The following is a 22,201-nucleotide window of genomic DNA, read 5'->3' on the forward strand; positions in this document are numbered from 1 at the left end:
CTCGCCCCTACACAGGGAATTCTGGGCCCCCTGAAAAAATATGGCTTGGCCCTCTTTGGAATATAATTGTGGGCACTCTCCAATAGTGGGTCCCCCTAAGCTGTGGGCCCCTAGAATCATAACCACCTTTCACCTCACTAGTGATGGCGCTCCTCGTATGTCACCAGGCCGAACAGGAGCTTGAGAGCCTGTTTGCCTTACCTCAGCTCCAACATGACTAGTGCTTGACTGGACATGGACCATGGGCAATAAACCTACACCGGGAACAAAATGTGTTCCTGTAATGGCTCAGCAATGTGCTGACTACACAGAAACTTAAAAATAAAATCCCAGACGTTCCCCAGGCAAGTATGAGGATGCCTTCCTGAGCCACAGAGGAGTCCATCTTGTGTGTGGCAGTAGGGCTGGCCAGCAGGGAGACAATCAAATGATTATAGGAATAAGGCATTTGCCTGAAATTCTGGGGCCTGGTGACCATATAAAAACAGTTTTGGGAAGCAATACTCACATGGCCATGTGTGCAGTCAGTCTTCTGAGACGGGTAATTCCAAAGAAGGTGTTGTTAATTACAGAGCAGCTCACACAAAACAGTGCTCTCTACCTGTCTGTTGCCTTGCCCAACTTTCACCGTCTACTGCAAATAGCTATGTCAAGGTAAGCTGTAGTTATACCGGGACAAAATATCAGTCTTCTGTATGATGCTCCAGGGCAACAGGAAATGTTTGTTTTGAATGTAGATTTCCACCAAATCCCTAACAGCTGTAAGTGGCAAATCCGACACGGAATGCCTTTATACTCCAAGAACATTGCCTTTATTTTCTCTAACAGGTGAGGTAAAGCATTTGTGAAAAATGATACAAATGACTGAAAGTTCAAGCAACAGTAAAAAATACCAAATAAAGGAGACTTCCTTTGTGACTAAATATTTGGCTTATCCTGAAACTTAGGAGGCCAGCCTGATGAGGGACCTGAACCAGAGAAACCCTTAGGATGGATAAGCCTTAGCACAGCGTAGCAATAGCTTATAGCTAGTGTCAATCATTGTCTAGATTTTCATGACCTCCTGTCCACCAGGGATTCTGGGTGAACACAAGGTGAAAGCTGTTATGGGAATGATTAGCATTCCCATTGGATGGAGGTGCTGATTCAAAACAGATCCAGGAGTGTCTTTTCTTCTGCCTTTTCCACACTTTGTCTGCCATAGGTGAGCTCCTCTTTTGGCTTGTAAGGTAGGTATACAGTACTACAGTTGTGTTTTCTGTTACACGTGATAGCACGCTATTCTCCAAGAGAAATGTGAAAAAATTGGAGAATTGGAAGATATGACTGAGGACTAGACTGGTGCTTTATCTATGACAAGCTCTGTTTCCAGCTCTTTTCATCAGCTCGGAGATTCCTCCGAAATGAGAACAGTGGTGAAGGAAAAGTTGCCGGGAAGGTAACCAGAGTCAAACAAGGACATTAAATCAAGCAGCCAAGTGGTTCTCCAGGGTGAAAACTATATCCTAACAACCTAGCAAGATGCACACAGTAATGGCCAGACAGAGAGGCTAAGAAGTGTGGTGGAGTGGGGGTTGGTCATCAGGGAAGCGGCTCCATCCGACATGGAAAATATGAGACAATGCAGATTAATAACAAGGTGCACATTCCCTGTGGCCTGGGAAGACAACACCAGGAAACCGGACCGCTTTCACAGCTGTGGAGATAGGCCACTCGTGCTTTGACGGCCCTCTGGCAGAGAGCCCCACTGAGGTCAGACCCCAGTGAAGCGCTGGCCTTGGAGTTAGGAATGTGTACTATTCTGGGCCCTCCCGTTACGGCCTGCTATATTTGTGCTATGTTCGACTCCACAGACGCCGTGCTGTAACCTAACTGTAACCTGACTAGGTAGAAACAGTGGAGCAAACTGCTGCAGACCGCTTGGGAGTCAGCATTTAAGGAAATGAGGGAAAGCCTCAATTTATGTGTTCCATGAGCTCACTGTTTAATACACCACATTAAATCCTTTGAGTGGGTGGAAGTTGAGGGTAACTTTGCAGGGTGGGCATGTTCATCATGAGGTCAGGCTGCCTATTCAAAAATTACTGTGGAAACTTGAGTTCCTTTCCTGACTCTGGGTTTACAGTAAGGTGAGTGGAAAACAGCTTGAGTTTCTTAACTAATACTTGTTACTATTCCAACACACAGTTAGATAGAGTGCGTCAATTCATAATCTTCATTCATGATACCGCTGAATATGAATTAAATTTAAAAGTTATGGAACAAAACAGCAGAAAAGGTGAACAGGAGGCTGCTCTCATTAAGACTGAAATACCAGCCTTTATTTAATTAAACAAAAGAATATAACATTTTAACAGTGTAATATTGCTTGTTCAATGGATGTAAGCAGTGCTTTCAAGCGAAGTGAAAAGATGTGAAAACTACAATTATTCCCAGTGATTTTTACACACATAATTTTCAATGAAACATCATGTGGTACAGCATAATGATTAGGGAACTGGGCAAGTAACTGTGAGGTTGTAGGTCTTAATAAAAACAGACACGGAATACTACATTAAAAGTGCACATTCATACAGTACATTTTCTCAAACATGAACTTTATTTGAACTTTATTTGAGCTCTCATTCCACAGACTCTAATTAGGTTCCTGGTTCCTTACTTCCTGACTAAAAACATTAGCCAATTAGAATGTTAGAGGTGCTATTTGAACTGGGGGATTGCACCTGGGGTCTATCAGGAAAAATGACCTCGCCACTAAGAAAGAAAATGTCCTCCTCCACTGAGCTGAAAGTCCACCTGCAAAAATTCTACAAGTAAAAAAATGTCTCTCAAAGGGAAAAAACAACCATAAGTGATGCCACAGGAGAAACAGGCCAACAGATGTAAGGTCACCAAACGTTTGGTCAGCGCAGTTATAGTGTGGCTTTTTCTGACCTGTACATACTTCAAATTCTTCCTTTATTTCTTCTACAAGAAAAAATTGCATGGAAACCTACAGTACTGTGCAGAAGTCTTAGGCACCCTAGACTTTATTATATATATGTTTCTTTTTTATGTGTGTGTTAGTATTAAAAAACACATTTGAGATTTTCTCCTAAATTTTTGCACCTTTTGACTGACATGGCTAAAAATACATATTAAATAGGGCTAAAACTGTAAAAAGTTTGATCATTTTAGTAAAAGTAAAAATTGGAACGGTCACTTTTCAGAACCGCAATATTTACATTTTACATTTTAGTCATTTGGGCGGCACGGATGGTGCAGTGGGTAGCACTGCCGCCTCACAGCAAGGAGGTCCTGGGTTCGAATCCCCGTCGGCCGGGGCCTCTCTGTGCGGAGTTTGCATGTTCTCCCCGTGTCTGCGTGGGTTTCCTCCGGGTACTCCGGTTTCCTCCCACAGTCCAAAGACATGCATGTTAGGCTGATTGGAGAGTCTAAATTGCCCGTAGGCATGAGTGTGTGAGTGAATGGTGTGTGTGCCCTGCGATGGACTGGCGACCTGTCCAGGGTGTATTCCTGCCTTTCGCCCAATGTATGCTGGGATAGGCTCCAGCCCCCCTGCGACCCTGATCAGGATAAGCGGGTTCAGATAATGGATGGATGGATGGATGGATTTTAGTCATTTGGCAGACGCTTTTAATCCAAAGCGACTTACAAGTGCATAGGTTCTACCACAAGTCAAAGCATCACATCCAGAACTAGGAAAATACACCTGGACTGCTGTTCTAAACATATAGTCGTCATCATAAGTGCAATTTTTTTTTTTTTTTTTTTGGTGGGGGGTTAGACAGGGATAGGGGTATCAGAAGGGGGGGGCGGGGTAAATCAGGAGGGAGGACTAAGGTAGAGTTTGAAGAGGTGTGTTTTGAGTCTGCGTCGAAATAGGGGGAGGGATTCTGCTGTCCTGACAGTGGTAGGCAAGTCATTCCACCACTGAGGAACCAGAACGGAAAACAGGCGTGAACGTGCAGCTCGACCGCCAGGTGCCCGTAGAGAGGGAACCGTAAGGCGACCAGAGCTGGCAGACCGGAGTGGTCTAGCTGGGGAGTAGGGAGTGATCAGGGATTGTATGTAATGTGGGGCAGTCCCCTTAGCAGCCTGAAATGCCAACACTAGGGCCTTGAATCGGATGCGTGCGGCAATAGGAAGCCAGTGGAGGCCAATGAGAAGCGGGGTGACATGAGCCGACCTGGGCTGACTGGTGATCAAGCGGGCTGCAGCATTCTGGACCAGCTGGAGGGGCTTGATGGCGCACGCTGGGAGACCGGCTAGGAGGGAGTTGCAGTAATCCAGGCGGGAAATGACGAGCGCCTGGACTAGGAGCTGGGTGGCTTTCTCCATCAGGAGATGACGGATGCGGCGTATATTATACAGAAAGAACCTGCAGGTTCTGGCAGTGGAGGATACTTGTGGAGCCAGGGAGAGGCAGTTATCAAGAGTCACCCCAAGATTCTTTGCCGTACGGGAGGAGGAAACTACAAAGTCCTCCACAGTCAGTGAGAGGTCGATTGACGGAGAGGACTTAGCAGGGATGTAGAGAAGCTCAGTTTTGGCAAGGTTGAGCTTCAGGTGATGGGAAGTCATCCACGCAGAGATATCAGCCAAGCAGGCAGAGATCTGTGTGGTGATTTGGGTGTCGGGGGGGAAGGAAATGAAGAGTTGGGTGTCATCAGCGTAGGAGTGATAAGAGAAGCCGTGGGAAGAGATAACAGAACCAAGGGACATGGTGTATAGCGAGAAGAGGAGAGGCCCAAGAACCGAGCCCTGCGGGACTCCAGTTCGTAGGGGTTGAGGGTCGGAGAGTGCGCCCCTCCAAGTCACCTGGTAGGAGCGACCAGAGAGGTAGGAGAAAAACCAAGCGAGTGCAGAACCTGTGACACCCATCCCAGACAGCAATGAGAGCAGAATAGCAATAGCGCCACTGCATATCATTAGGAAATCCAGGGGTTAATCCCATCGGCATGATTCAAAATAATGACTTCCATGAGTTTCTGGGATGTGGCAGAAAAAGTCTTGAAAATGTTGTGAGGAGAAATCTGCTTCAATAAAGCAAAATACTCAAGAGATACAGCATTAAAACCTGAAAAAGTGCATTGGCTGAAACATTAAAACTTGACGTTGGTTATCATCACAGATGACAAAATCAATTGACATCACACAGAGAACAGTTCAGTAATGGACCAAGAGCAAGGATCTGATATAAACAATGCTTTGTAAGACAAGACTATTCAACAAATAGCCTAGGGTAAAGTAGATACACAAAAGAGCACAATTTTTGTCAAGCCATTGAACATAGAAATTGCAAATGTTGTGATCAAGCAAAAGTTACCCAACAAGTTACTCGAAATGTGAAACAGATTAGCAATAGTTGTTTATGAAAATGTGTTTGTTCCTGGATGAGTTATGATGTTAACAAAGCTAAGCTCTCTAAATGAACTGCAATTGCGCAAAGGAACTGATGGCTTTAGCCTAGAAAAGCAAGGGGTCTTGGGCTTTCCATGCAGACATGGACTTTTGTTTTTATGGCCACACAGGCAGGGGGATTGTAAAAACATTAAAAATAACAAGGCGGAGTGACCATGCAGCATGTTTGTGAACATGGAGGCAAGCTAATATATAACTTCCGGTATGAGAGGGAGGGATGTACAGAGGGAAGAGTGGAAAAAGTGTTCAAGAAAAAGAGAGAAATTTCAGCAATATCACACGAGAGGGAGTGCAGTTGTACTGTATATCATCACAGATGGGATTTAGTCAATGTCACTGGTTGCAGTGACAGTCACCCGATGGATTTAATTCCGGATCGTGAAGAAGTCAGAGTGATCTTGTACTGTATATCGGAACTTATGGAATGCATCTTGTCCAATCAAATTACTTCACCGGAACTAACTGTTGTAAAAAACCTTTGAAGAATAACTTCTAGAACTCCACTGCCTTCAGTTACCATTAAAGATGGTTACATCAGCATTTGAATGATCAGTTACATTACAATCATATATTTGTGAAACCCGGGTAATTTAATATAGATGAGTACGCTTTGGATCATTAACCAAAAGCAGCTATAGCTGAAAACCGAGGAAAATGGTGCTAAAGTGCCTTTTCAATGAAGTATCAAAGAAAACCATTAAAGACAACAGTTTTTGCAGGAGCGTTTCTAAGCATGGAAGCATCAGTGGGATTTCCAAGAGCCACGGGAAGCCGGAGGATGTGGCTGACTGAGACTGCCCAGAATCTGCACTGTTATACTTGGGAGCCCTCTGCATGTGGCCTAGTCAGTTTTCATTAATCAGCATGACCTACTAAAGGTAGCCTGCACAGCAGTTTACATGCGTGTTAACTTAGCACTACTTAATTTGCTTAATGTTTTACCCTTGATTTCAATTTAGTACTCACCAAATATATAACTGACATTCTATGCTAATACATATTTTCTCAATTCTCAAATATCTGTATTTACTCTAATAATAATATCTGTATTACTTGACATAAACTGACATATGTTCCACAATTTTCTTTTGTTTGCTCTCGGTTTGCTCTCGGTTTGCTCTCCTGGGAGATGGTGTTGGTTTTTGTCATTTGAATGCAGGGGGTGTCACTCTTTTGTTTTGTTTCCCGCACAGATGAACTGCTTTGATCGTAATCAAATGCTTTGATGTAGAAAAAGAAATTGTGCTTTCATGAGAAGTGGCAGTTTGGTTGCATATGGAGCAATTTCTGCTTACAGTAATGTTCTATATGTGTGTGATATCTCATTCATTGCTTCTTGGAGCCAAGAAGTCTACATGCTTATTTAAAGGATTACCTTACCCTGTGACATCACATTGGACAGTTAATGGTTAATAGCTTCATAAACTAGTTTACTCATGACATGTTAAGTGTGGTAAATAATGTTGATGGACTCAGTAAACCAAGTGCTGTAGGCAATTGTAAAAGGAGCTGTGAATATTACCTCACAAATTTCACAAGAGTACAAGCCATAGCTACTTGCCCTCATGATTCACAGGGCCTCCTGGGTTAGGGTTTCAGGGTTACAGTCTTACTGTGAGAGCGAGATACCATTCTCTCACATCTCTCACATCCTCATTGACCCCTCAGGGAAAGAAAAACAAAAGGCTCTTCCAAGCCACCACCCACCAGCGCAGGCAACTCTGCTGAAAAAAACAGCTCAAGCTAGGTCTTGAAACAGCTGGTAGCTGGTTGACCAGTTCAAACCAGCTCCCATCTCAATATGGTTTAGCTGGTTGACCAGTTCAGACCAACCTTACATGGTTTGACCAGCACTAGCTGGTTGACCAGCTTATACCATTACATTACATTACAAGGCATTTAGCAGACGCTCTTATCCAGAGCGACGTACAACGAAGTGCAGATCAAACACAAGTACAAGTGCGAAGAGGACCTGAGAGGACAGTACAGTTCCGAGTCCTAGTGTAACCATACAGATACAATCGGAACACCATTATGACCATCTTGACTAGTTCAATTTTCAAGCTGGCCAAGTTGACACAGCTGGATTTTACAGCAGGACAGGCTGACGGCACCACCCAATATGTGTGTTGACCTATGCGAATATCAATCAGCATAGGTCAATTTTTTGGTTTTATGTCGCAGTGGTGGCACAATAGTTAAATAGTTAACACACGCGGAGCCCCACCTCCCCAAAGAGTCAAAGCCTGTGAGAGAGGCCTCAGCAGGAAACAGCTGTGATTTGTGAATGGGAGTGCACTGTGGCAGACCCTGAGCCAGAGTCCAGCCCCTTGCCAAGAAGGCGAGGAGATCTTTCAATCAACCACACATCCTCAAATCCTCACATCATTTATCCTTAGGTCTCCAAACCTCTTGGCCTACTCCAGACCTGTCAGACCTTCTCTCACTAGAAGCCAGATACTCGAAGCCTCAAAATCCGCTACCTTATCTGAATCTGGCAGAGGCTCTCAATCCTCAGCTCATATGTTACCCGCATACAGTAAGTCATCTTGCGTTGAAGCCACATTCCTCACTCTTGTTAATCGTGCGTGAGCCTCTGAAGGCTGGCTGGGGGGCTCAGGAAATAAAGCTGCTCCTCACGGGCAGACGAGGAGGCCTGGGGCTCGGGGGAAGTGTGGGAGACACGGAGGAGGCGCGACACCGAGATCACGGAAACAACGAAGGAACGATTTTCCCCGGGCGATGTTTGCAGATGCAGAAAAGCCGCACTCCGAGATGAGGCGGACACCACAAACAAGAGCTTCAAAGGAATGCTTTGTGAACACATGGGGCTGCCTCCCAGCAAGGGAAATGAAGTTAAGCTGACAACACCCGATAAAAAAAAAATCTGACAGGAAAAAAGTAAACAGGAAAAGGATTTCTCCCTCCCAAATCTTCAAAAATAATGAATATAATTGTGAACAAATTCACTTTTAAACAGTTTAAATTAATTGTGTTATTGTATGTTCACTTACAATGCTGTGGGAAACAGTAGCAACACTTTCATGCTACAGGTTTTGGTGAGACAACAGAAAGAACAGCCTCATCAAAATCAGTATAGGTTCTGATGGGTCTTAGTGAATTCAATGTTAATCATAGGTTGATTATTAGTAATAGACCATAATGTTTGGTGATTGCGCTGCTCTCCACACAATCTCTCCTATTCTCAAAGTGGTCCATGATCGACAGCAGAGATTGCATCACTGACATTTAAACAATGCGGCCATTTGTTCCGCCGGGCGCATTCCAGCATGCTCAACGCCTCCCCTTGCGGACGCCTCGCCTGTAAACTTGATTGGAAGTTTACAGCTGAAGCCGGCGGCTAACAATTAGCACGGCTGTTAGTAATATCTTAGACAGCGGGCTGCGATTTGAAACAGATGTAGAGAGGAAGGGGTCAGGGAAGGGTCAGCATCCGAGTCCCTAAAAAGCGCTTGGCCATCCCAAGGTACACCACATGTCCCCTTGTGGTGGCCCTGCAGAGACAGGGGGAGGAAAGGGACAAACACCAATAGGCAGGCTGCATTGGTATTCCTTTCGAAAAGCCCAGCTTTGCGAATTTGAAATAGACAGATTTGGCAGAGAGCCACCTTAATGCTGAAGCAAGCCAGTCTGGTGGGAAGGGAAAGAGCTCAGACCTCCGTGCCAGATGTCAGAGCAATAAGATGATTCTAAGCTGCTGTTACGTATTGCACAATGAAGAACGTTGCATGAAGACATCTGTAGTCTACTGACTGATGTGGGTGATCACAGGGACTCACCAAACATCATAGAATGGCATATTATACAGAAAATAACAATGACGTGTTGTGTATTTTAAATGCATGTCATAATAGAGTAATGGATAATGGAACTAAGCCCAATGATTTAACATTGATTTTGCATTTCTGACGGTCACCGTTTGATGCCAAGTGATAGCACGAGCAAGATGATCAAGGGAGTATTATACTGCCATTTTGTGACAACAGCAGGCATAGTTCAGAGCAGAACAGCCATGGTTGGAGCATGAGAGCTATGCAGAGCTTCACATTTTCACATTTTTTCTTGGCTTACCGGCATTCAACCCCTCGTTAGCCAAATAACACCAATGGCAATTCAGGCCCTACAGGACCGTGAATTGGTTCTGATTTTTCCCGTCCAGAAGTCAGTCATGGAGAGGGGAACCAAAGTGAAACAGGTACCTGGCCACAACTTGTTCCTGTGTTTACGAACATAGTGGGCTGTCTGGTGTAAACACGTTCTGATGGGGCCTCTTGTGTATTACCTGATCTCTGCCTTGCGGTCATGTTGAACCATAGGTCGTAATAAAAGACACATGCCTATATCGTTTATCTGCATTAGAGTCTGAAGTGCAGTCTGCTGCTACTATGGCACAAAACCAATGAGTGTTGATAGACGTGTCCTTGGCATACTTTTCAGCAGCTTGCCTGGAACATGATTAAGGAATGGAATTGATTTGAGATTTTGACAAAATATGAGTGCCTCAAATGTTTTTTTAATTTTTTTATATATATAGTAAAGTGTCAAGGAGTGTCAAGGCATTTTTGTTTTCATGATGCACATACTAACAGTTGTAGTCTTGAAACTTTTCAGAAACATTTTAGTTGAGAGGTTTTTTGCTACCTTGACCCGTCCGTACACGTTACTCAAATGCATTTTGTGGTTTTCAAAATGTAGAATGCAGTCCAAGCAGCACTTTTACTTGGCAGCAGATTTTATATTTTGAGATCCATGATAACCATGACAACATTTACAGTTACAAAATAAACAAAGTAGATTGATTTTTCACTTGGCAAGTGTCTGCAACATGTCCTCCATGTTCTTCATCCAAGTTTAACTGTGATTGGCAGCCATAATACAGAGATTAAACATGATTATTATAGCGAAATAAATTAGAATGTGATGTGTGAAATTCCCTTCGTTGTGATGCATGGTTTCGCGAGAACCACCAACGGAACTCTACGTCATTAGAATGATTTTACAGGAAAGCACACACTGACAGCTAACGAGTCGGTTTTTGAAACATTTTCGATCGTAGGGGTTTTAAACTAAAAAAGTTTTCAAGACTTCTGATATCATGGATTTGATGGTTTTAAGGAACCAAAACAGTATTCAAAACAGGTTTTAGTGCATGTGCATGAGGCCAAAGCTTAGTTTGCTTCACAAAATTGAGTTTTTTTTATAACGTTCTTGTGAAATAGGGGGCAGCCTGTAGCGAAGTGGTTAAGGTACGTGACTGGGACCCGCAAGGTCAGTGGTTCAATCCCTGATCTGCACAGCTGTTGCGCCCTTGAGCAAGGCCCTTAACCCCATATTTCTGTGTAATGTAATGTAAATGTTCTCTGTTTAAACATTCTAGTAAAAAGCAAGACATATAAAAATTTTAAAAGAACACCTATATGACATGAACAAATATGACTCCTTGAACCTAAAACTATATACTAAAAGGGCTGTTATCCAATCATATCACCCTCCTGACCTGTTAATAATAATAATATATTGAAGAGTATTGGACATCTATTTAAAATAAATAGATGTCTGAAATCAGCCATGAAAAGAATACTTTCATGTCTGTTAATTGCAATTGCTGCTCTTCAGAGAAAAAACAAGAGCACGGTCAGAATTCCAGAAATGCTCCAAAATAGAAACCACTTCCTTCCCCCCTGCCCTGTCAACCCCCACCAAAATGTATGACAATATTGTTGATCAGGATTTCCTGGATGTGTTTTTCAGGAGGCTAGATGCCTTTGCACAAAAGAGTAGCAGACAACAGCGCAGTACAGAATGTCCAAAAAACTTTGTACAAACCTGCCTCTTGTGAAATAACTGCTCAAACAGTCTGCTTCAGAATAAGAGCGTGAGAACAATGCTATAAATCAGCTCAGTGTCTGCTGGAGAAGGTATTTATGAACACCGGTTCACTCGGTGCTTATACACATGCCCATTGCTCCACAATGCTGCGTGCAATGGTAGCATCTGTGAAATTAGTTCCCCCTGGCCTGCCACTACAAGATTCTCACCACCTCTGCAAAAAAGTGCAGAAAATTATCAATTTTCTCATCAATAATCTGGATGTCATTGTTACTCTGTGCAGCACTGCTCTGACAAGCACGAGAGCGTAGAGTTCAGTGAGGAGCGCACTCCCCGGCTCAGAACTCTATGAAACCGTGCATCTTGAAACCCCGATGAGACCTCATCATCAAAGAGCGAGAAGGGCAGACGAGCTCACTGAGCAGGACTTAAAATGACGCTCGATTAAGCCGTTTTATTATTTCGTGGAACATTTATTTTTGCTTTGTAGCTAGTTACAGATCACTTCAGTAGTTGTGTAACACCGTTAAATTCGGCTACAAAGTGTAAGCTACAAACTCATAGTGAGAGCACAATTGGTAAACTTCTAAATTTGTAATTTCTTTGCTTTGTAAGCACGATAGACAATTGTGAGCATACAGTAAGACTAGTCGATCGTTATTGTTCCTTTGTGTCTCGCAAGCTTTGGTTCATTTCATGAGGCATGAAAAATGTGTATAGTTGCAATGTTGCTAATATTGCAACCTGCCCCCCACAAAGTGGAGACATCCAAGCAACAGCAATATCCAGGATGGATTTATTATCATATAAAGTCGTATTTTCTGGTCAAAATAACAATGAGAGAGTTACAGATTATTCTCCTATAACCGAGAATTATGTGCTACAGTAAAGTCAATCTTCACATTGGCTAGGCCTGTGAGTTTGTATTGGACGGGGCCTCTGAAATAAGTGGTTAGCTGCCCATGAATGTGTTGCTTAGGCTACAAAATGAAACAACTAGGGCCTAAATACAAAAAATAAACAAATACATATTTTAGGGCAGGGGCAAATCTATTTGGACTGGCTATAATAATGTCGACCCCGCCGCAAAATAAATTTCTAGCGGAAATACCACAATGAGTTCTTGGCTGAGAAACAAACTCCATGAGCTGGACTGTATCGTACGAACCAGAAAACTGTATCGTAGATGAGCTATACTTCAGCAATTGCGTGAATGCAAGGTTGATGTGCCCTTCTTTCGGCCAAGACTGAGTTTGCTTACAGTTTACTTACGATATCATTCCCACACCCAAATGGCCTATTGGCTCCCATGAGTGTATTCTCTGTCCTCTCTCTAGCCCAGTCTGATAGCTATTCTTTTTCTTTTCCCCATGGCCCACTCGCATGCTAGTCGTGTTGCCGAACCGTAGTACACGCGCTCAGGCACGTGCGCGCTAGCACGAACACACGTTGATTTCAGGCCCTTCCCTCTGCTCATCCTCCCAGGGACCGCACACGGGAATGAGGTCAATCCAGGTCAAACCGTCAGCACTGTCAGATGGAGCTGTGTACCGACTGCAGGCAGGAGAGGAAGGGATGTGGCTTGTTCAAAAAGAAAAGAAAGAGTGAGAATGGATTTCGGGGATCCAGCGAGGACCTCGGCAGGCTGCTCCGGCTCTCAGCGGCCGTTTGTCAAACAAAACAGATGCTTGCTTGGCGGTGGGTTCCTCCTTTCCACGAAATCTAGAACCTTCTCGGACTCTGCGAGATGACACCCGGGAGTCTGCTCTTTCACTTCCTCGTTCTGAAGTCGGCTTGGATTCGGGAAAGCTAGCGTGAGCGGCAAAACAAACAGACTTGGAACCCCCGGATTCTTTATTAAAGCCGAGATTACTGCACACATGCAGGGAGTGGTGAACGAGAGACCATCTGCTCTGGGCCGAAAGGTTCTTGGACCTCAATCAAAAAGAAGGACTCCTAATAAAGGAGTTTTTCCATCTTTCCCTGCAGAATAAGCAAGGATCTAACAAGAATGCAGATAACTCCCTACGCAGCACAAATTTTCATGAAAAGAGCCTTGAGATCGCACAAAAGCACAAAAGAAACTGGATTCTCTCAGTATAGCTTTTGGCTCTAGGGGCAATGAATCTGAGACAGTGCAAACCGGCCCTTTGGCTTGAGAGGTAATGTGAAAACCAAGGAACCTACTTCACAGTGGGGTGTTAATTTTTCTCTTTTCCTCATTTTCTGCCTGTATTCCAACACCATCGCAATCTGACAGGTCTTAGTCTGACAAGACCAAGAAACAAGTTTTGCAAACTCTGGAGATGGATCCATTTTCCATAGGTTCCAAAGGCTTGTTTGTGCCTCAGAAATTTTAACCTTCCACTTTCTTCATTCAGAACACAGTGGAAAAAATACTTTGGTAACATTTTACAATAAGGTCACATGAATTGGCATTCTAATGTAATTGTTAACATGAATTAATTATTTACAAATGCAAATGCAAAAATCCTTAGTATTTCTTAATATTCATGTATTAGTTACATGAATACTTACTCATTAGCAAAGCATAGGATAAACGTATAATTAATTAAACATGAACAAATACTTTAACTGCTTTTTGCATTCCAATATGAATTGACATAGGGAGCCGTGGATCACCGTGCACAACAGCACCCCGGGCGCCTCGGCATCACGGTCACGAGCATGAGACGAGATGGCTTGAAGAAGGCGTGTTGTTCTCCTTCGGGCCACCGAGGGACGGGGTATGGGCGGTGTATCCCCCAGCTAACACTAATTTGATTAAATAGGGTACAATTGGCTACCAAATTAGGAGAAAAAGGGAAAAATCTGAAATAAATTGATAAAACAATATGAATTGAAATGAACTAAAGTAGCGTACGTAATGATGTACAAATACATTAACAAAGCTGAACAGCGTAGTTGTATAGTAGTTAGATACATTTACACTACTTCTTGCCAATTCATGTAACCTTATTGTAAAGTGTTACCAGAACTTCTTGTTTGCGGTTAAAAACCTTTATTTTTTAAGTTTTACTTAATTACTCAATACTGAAAACAACTTAAGTTCACTTAACAGTGAGTGAGGACTGCGAGATCGCTAATGAACTTGAACATTTTAGCGACTACCGTGCCAGTTCTCCCCTCCTTCACAGACTGTTCTCCGAGGCCCCAGAAGTACCTGCAAAAATAAACTCATCAGTCCAGCTGGATTTCCCAGTAAGGCAGACAGCACACAGTCTCTGATCCCCCTCCCCCGTGTCCAGACTCTAGTGTTGAATTTAAGCGCACTGCCTTGCCTCTCACTGCCTGCTGAATAATTACAGCCTGACTGCTTAACGTTCGACCGTGGTTTGAAGCTATGGCCTCACTGGAGCGGTCAAGTTTCTGTGTCGGGGACTGACCAAACGGAATAACGTTCCACTGAAGGAGGAAGGAAGAGGCCTGCTGTCGCAATATTGCACAAATCGTTCCACAACTGCACCAGAAGCAGGGCCCCATTCAGCAGGGCCCTTTGGATTAAAAGGCGACACACCGCAGGTCAGCCTGCTGACCCTCGAAAGAACGAAGCTAAGAGCATGGCCCTCTCCTGTTCGCTGGCAGAAAAATTCCTTCGACCTTTAACAACCGAGGAGAGTATCAGGATGAGCCAAAGAAAATGACCGAAAATTATAGAAAAGAAGTGGGAGATTTTTTTGTAATAGAGAATCCAGGTTTTAACATTCCTGGTTGGGATCCAATTCGGTAAGGGATAGCTAACTGGAAGCAGATATCCCTTCAGACAGGACTAACGACATCAGTATGACAGCAGTGTGAAGAAGACAGAAGGGACTGTTCACTCCCTGAGCCACGGAAAGGGTGACGCTCCCAAGGCATGGTTCCACTGGAGGAGGGTCTGTGAAAGCATGCCCTGGGGATCCCATAGTTTCACCTCCGGCCACCGCTTGTCGAAAGCTCTGTCTGTTAATTACAGAGATTAAGAGGGGTGCCGACTGAAATGTGATTATGTCAGCAAATCCCGTAGTTTTATCCATAAAACAACCCTGAACAAAACTGAAACCCACGTGCAAAGATTCAGGCAAATCCAGAGTTAATCTCAGAAGATGGAATGCTATGAGCAAGGATGGAGCCAAATGTCACTGTGGCTTTTTGAAATGCCAATAAAGGGAGAACTGCTTTCAAGTTCCAATTGCAAGGTGGTTGCATGAAACATCTTGTATGAAACATTGTTTCCAGTGCTTAAGTTATAATCTCTTTAAGCTTCAGACATATGGAAGCTGTTCCATGCCACATTTATAATTATCAAACGACTATGTATAATAATGTAAACTCAACAGGTGAATTAGCAAACAACTACAACACATGAAATACAATATGCTGTCATTTAATGGGGTCTTTTTTTAGCGCGTTCTAGAGAGTTTTTTTTCTATTTGAAAATATGTTCCATAACACTATGTCCACATGTTCTTAATCTACAGTCCCACCAATCAAATAAAAAAAATGGAAGCACAGAACAATTTTGAAATATGTCATCCTAGTCATTTCTGGCCCAAAACCTAGTTCATTTGTCTGGTTCAAATGAGCTTGTGCACTTGAACAGTGAATGTTCCCCTGCTTCTGGCCACAGCTGTGACACAGACAGGATCTGTGCCACTGAACAGGTACAGCTAGGGCCGGTAAAAGGCTTTGATCCTGCTGTGGTTTGGATTACAGGGCCAGGATAGGTAACCGGGCAACAGGGGCTATGTGGGAGGAGGAGTTATAGTACAGAAATCACCCTTTCACACTTGCTCACAAGGTGCTCCTCATTCCCAGAAGCAGAGAGCACATGCTACAACAGGAAAACAAAATATTTGGCCAAATAAATTACGGGCAAACTGGGGACACGCGTAGGCTTGGCCTGAGGAACAGTCAGCTCCTGTGGCTTCCAACACCCTGGCCAAAGGCGCCCATTGTACCAGAGGCTGGGCCAAGAGGTGTGTAGGGCTGGAATGTTAAATGTTAAAGCAAAGGAATGTTATTTATTTTCACAAACTCCTACTTATTCAAATGTTTGCATATTAGGAGAGCCAATAGGAATGCTTTAGATCTCAGATTCAGTTGTACATGTTATGGAGTCAACAGTGGACCCTTTTTGCTGTACTCTACACCAGCGTTTCTCAATTCCAGTCCTTGGGACCCACTTGCCAGAAGGTTTTTGTTGTAACCAGGAACTCACACACCTGGTTTAACTAATCAAGCGTATTTCTTGTAGTTGGTCTAGTCATTAAATCAAGTGTGTGAGTTCCAGATTACAAAAAAAACCTTCTGACAAGTGGGTCCCGAGGACTGGAGTTGAAAATCACTGCTCTACACATTTGGCCAATCAAAGAAAATAATAAAAACTCAAAACTGCTGGAGACCAATGTTCAGGCTCCACGTTCCCCTCAGGCCTGGGATTGCTTCAGCTGCCCCTTTCATTTCAGCCTGTTATATTGCTCAATGAAGAAATATAATATGTCACTTATTCTCTGTAAGGTTTGTGCTGAAATCATTAGGCTTCTCGGAGCATGAGAAAACGTCTCTAAGATTGGACCGAGGCCTTGTCTGAGCAAATGTCTTTATTTGTCTAGACTAGTGCATCCACCCTGCTCTCTTGATTGTGAAAAGAGAGAGCCACCTTAGCCTACAGCAATGTATTCCGCATCACAAAACCTGATTCCATATAAGTCAGATAAAAGAAAGAATGTCTCTACAGCTAGGCAGACAGTGCTATCTGTCCACTTTACTCTGTAATGAGCTGTGCGTCAATCAACAGCTGTGACCACAGAGTTCGAAGGTGACTAGGGACACACTCGAGATACCAGGATCCTAAGACAAGGCTTTCATTAAGACTCTGACTGACACAACACAGACACTGGCTGGCCACCTGGTCCGGACAGTCCAGACCATTGAATGCACCTTTCCAAGGGTCTTAGGGTCTTGCCCAATACAATACTTGCCGAAAATACAGTGGGGTCCCAAAGTCTGAGACCACTAGTGAAAGGGCTTCTATTTTGCATTCATTTCTATTTTAATACAAATTTCATTACAAATTATATTATCAGCATAACAAATTGAGTGAAAAGTTGAATCTGTGAGAAATGGACAAGAATTTCAGAATTTCTTGGTATTTGGTATGTCCCCCAGCTTTAATGTTAACTCAACTGGAGAAGCTAAGAAAATGCACTTTACTGAGGGAACCTGGACCCAAGACCAACATGTATTCAGTACAGTGCCTTAACCTCAATTCCATGCTACTGTATATTGCTATGCTATGCTTGTCATTTTCATGAACATTTTCACAAAGCACATATCAGCACTGTGGCTGAAATAATTTCTTCATCCAATTCATCCAACACTCAAATGAGTAAATATCCTGTCAAAGCATATGTGTTGACAGAAAATCCTTTTTTATTTTTAAAAGGGCTTTACTGCTGTCAACATGCAATTCACACTTGGCATACAGTGCTGGTGCTGGAATAAACCCATAGCACAACCAGCTTAATGTATGATTTAGTCCCTTATTTAGCAGCCAGAAACCAGGTGCCTATGTTTATAGATGGATGCTGAAATGAAATGGTTGCAACAAGGAAGCAATTAGCAAACCTTTCCAAGAATATTTAGATACCTGCCAAGGCTTGGCGTGGGGCAGGCCAAAACATCTCTTCCATAAACACTAAACTTCCCTGTAATTTGGAACAGGTAGAATGGCAGGCTTGGTTCAAAGACATGAAAAAGACCTGCCTCAAAGGCAATTCATTTTATGAATTGTGCCCTTTTCATGTTGCCCAGTCTGGTACTGTTCGGTTAGCGAGATGTGTCACGCACTCAGCACACTTCATATGTAAGCTGGAAATTCCTCTCATACTTTCCTCTCAATCACTTTGCCCATTTTCTGCAACATTTTTAATGTTCTCATAACTGTAGGTGCATTTATGAATACTGCACGACTTTATGGTTCAAGTCCAAAAGCCCGTACCTCACTCTAAATTTTGAAATCATGTTTCAATATTAAATAATTGTTTCAATTAATTACTCAGTGACATCAAAATGAAAAGTCACTTTATCAGTGTTTATAATCAAGAGAGTCAAAATGGTTAGACATACACTTAGTGAGCACTTTATTAGGTATTTATTAGACCTATTATTTTACTTATTGGTCTTCAGTTGCTGTAGTCCATCCACTTAGAGGTTTGATGTGTTGTGTGTTCAGAGATGCTCTTCTGCATACCACTGCTGCAATGCGTGGTCATTTGTGTTACTGTCTCCTTCCTGTCTGCTTCGACCAGTCTGGCCATTCCCCTCTGACCTCTGAGCGGTGTGTTTTTGGCCACAGAACTGCTGCTCACCGGATGTTTTTAGTTTTTCGCACCATTTTCTGCAAACTCTAGAGACTGTTGTGCGTGAAAATCCCAGGAGATCAGCAGTTTCTGAGATACTCAAACCACCCTGTCTGGCCCTGTCACACCTGATTCAGTTGGAGACCTACCCAGGCGCTGAGAGAATTTCAATTTCATCTTTGGAATGATTTTGTTCAAGATGAACCCAGGAAGATATATAAAAGTGGATGAAAGAAGAAGGTAAATGGCAGGACATTGGAGAGGGAGTGGAGTATGAATTTGTGGTGCCATTCAACATAGAGAATGGATGCTGGATGTCTGGGCAACAGCTGATGTTTGCCAGTGATGGATCAGGAATGCACAGATTCTTTCCCCAGTGTATAGCAAGAGTGGACATAATGGTGTGATGTTGACAAGAACATTAAATTAAGTAGACCTGGTAGAAAAAACCCCAGCATTACTGTAACTGTAACTTCCAATATTTTTTAATCTACATTGTATTGTATCATCAACAAACTAAATCTGTTTTATTGTATTAGAGTATTGTGATTTTGGCCAATAAAACATTGACCGCAGCATTTCTATTACTTGTGCCAATTGCATATACAGTGGTGAAGTATATTCCATACAAGTAAAGATATGCCATTCTGCTTTGGAATGGAAAGGTTTTTTTTAATTATTATTAAATTTGAACTAATTACAAAAAGAAAAGAAAAACTAGAGAGCAAAGATTAGTCACCACTTCAAACACTGACAGAAAATAGTGCAACTACTGCAATGCCACTGGTTGTTAGTGTTTTTTTAGTTCATCGTGTTATGAGTGACAAATTTTTCTTTTGGAAGAAAGCTACTGCTGGTGTTTTGTTGAAAGTCTTTATGTTGAGACATGTTTGCAGTGTTTTGGTAGTTTTGGTATGTTTTCAGGCATGAAATGAGCGGTGGTGCCAAGCTGCATGTTGGTGCAGAAAGTTGTATGAAGGGTTTAGAAAAACTCTTGCTTGTTAAAAAATTATTTGAATGAATGTGTAATCATTTGCATGACTGTGCTTCACCTTTGTAATGTAATGAGTAATAGCATTCTGCTATGAACAAGTGATGTTATGGTGTGGAGGTTTTCACATATTGTTTTAAGAATGTTACTTGTCATTTGACAATTGGGCCAAAGTGATAGAGGAAAACTGTAAAAACCAGTACACTCGTTGGTCTTATCCCATATATACTGCACATCTGTAATATCTACATTAATTCAGTCCTTGCATATCTTTTTTGTTTTTATCAAATTTGTCTAACATAATACCAGATTTAAATGAAGCCCAAATAATCTGAGGTACTATTGTGAAAGGACAGTGGCAACCTTTTTAGCATACTATTTTTGGCCCAAAGGACTCCCAGCGCAAGATGTTCCACTGTTTTGATAAGAAACATTGGGAAGAACCTCAGTATGAAAGGAAATTCAGCAACTAAAAAACTCCAATGATGTCAAATACGTAGCTGCCACGTAATGGCAACAGCATTTCTAGTATATTAATATATTCAAAAATATATTTTATGTTGGCAATTATGGTACCATATTAATTGGCACAAGCAACGGGCTCAAATATGCAAAACACAATAAAAAGTCCCATATTGTACACCTTTCCAGTTTTACTTTAGGTCCTGATATCCATAAGAAGATGTTTGTGTGGTTTTAAGCATCAAAAACAATCTCTATCCAGTTTTACATGTCCATTCTCCAGCGCCTCTCATGAGCTTTACCAGGAACAGGCTGTTTTAGTGACTGTTTGTAGGGCTCATTGATATACAAGATAATATAAAACACACAAATAATGAATTACATTATATAGCCGAATATACAATACAGTTTCTGTATCTTATAATCAGACAGTAAGATTTTAAGCTTAGTTTTTACCTGGGTGGCAGATTTCCATCAGAATAGAGGTTGGTTGACGAGCCAAGACCCCAGCGTTTGCCACAGTTTGCCTAGATTATTTACTTTAAATTAGATTATTTGTTAAAGTAAGTAGAAGTAATAAGTAATTTTACAAGTAATTGTTTAATAATGTCCTAAAGGGCCAGGCTAATGAGAGCAACCGCAGTGTTCAATTCCAGAGTTGGTAAATACTACTTTTGAACACAGGCCTTTTGTTAAAATAGAAGTAGTAACAGTGATCGTAAGGTTTAATTTAACCAAGGTACAGGCATGTGATTCACATGTCTTCTGCATCAGGAAAAAAAAGAATTGGTTTAATACTTTTTGCAAACATCCCTGGCAAAGATGACAGCCATAAATCCTATAATTTGTGATAAGGTTAGAGAACTGCAGGGAGGGATTTTTGACCATTCCTCCATGCAGAACTTTCCAGAATCATTGATATCCTTTGGACACCCCCCTCTGCAATTTGGTTCCCAATTGCACTCTATCTATAGGAGATTGCTAGGACATGAATACACTGTATACATTCATCCCCCGGCAGCACGAATGGATCTAACAATCTGGAGAGCGTCACGCCTTCTCCAAGCCACAGCGTCTCCAACCGCGACTGGAGCGGCGAGCCAATTATGCTGCTACATGTGAGCTGGCCAAACTCAGCCTTCTGTGTAGATTCTGATGTATGCTTGGAGTCACTGTTCTCCTGGACAATCTGTCTAAATCCAAGACTCAACTTAGTAGCAGAGGCAACTAGATTTGTGCCATTGATCTTAAATGGTGCCCCTGGACCACTGGCAGCAAAACCTCTCCAAAACATCGATGGCCCCCCCGCTGATATGGAGGTGCCATTTTATTTTTTTTAGACTTGGTGACAGCAAGACACGACCAATCTCTGTAATTCTTAAACTGCAATACTTGAGCTACTTATTGCCTCCCTCACCAACTTCTTAACTGTTTGTGGGGATAATATGCACTTTCATCCTCTTCCTGGCAAGTTTTCAACCATTCCTTATGTTTTATGCCTTTTTATTATTTCACTTACAGCAGAAAGTGGCATGTTTAACCGTTTATGTATGTTTTAGATAGATAGATCGATAGATAAACAAATAAACAGACGGACAGTCAGCCAGGCAGGCGGACAAGCAGAAAGATAAAACATCTGTGACAGAAATGTGATGTCAGCAATTAATCAGGTTACTTTACTGTAAGTTACAACAGGTGTGTAGGTGAAGATACAACTGTGGTTTCCTACATTTGGCCATGAATGTTGTTACTGTGAAACAATCCCTTTCAACAACTGAAAGGTTGAAAGGTCAATTTTTACAATATGTATATTAATTATATTAAGTAATGTACATTTATTTATTGTAAACACAATTATAAATAATGGGCATACAATATCGTGATCAACTAGAATTGTTTATTTATGTATTACTAAGTAAGTCAATTAAGTCTAAATTTATATTTTAAAAGGGATATTTGTAAATGGAACTTTTAACTTATCTGCAACGGGCTAAAGAATACGTCATAACACAGTTAAAGGTAACAACCGCTCCTGTAATCTCGCATGTCCACTTTGGGAACCCTTAAAAACTTCTACAGTAAAGGTTTCAAATGTGTAGTAGCTTACATT

The 22,201-nt window shown here is 42.2% G+C and overlaps 1 protein-coding gene across 1 annotated transcript in view; it reads right to left on the reverse strand.

The window, feature by feature from the left end:
* p3h2 (prolyl 3-hydroxylase 2) overlaps nt 1-22,201 on the reverse strand; it is a 64,616-nt gene that overhangs the window by 41,595 nt on the left and 820 nt on the right. The gene's annotated exons all lie outside the window — the stretch shown is intronic.

Source organism: Conger conger, chromosome 4, assembly GCF_963514075.1.
Source record: "Conger conger chromosome 4, fConCon1.1, whole genome shotgun sequence".
Lineage (NCBI taxonomy): Eukaryota > Metazoa > Chordata > Actinopteri > Anguilliformes > Congridae > Conger > Conger conger.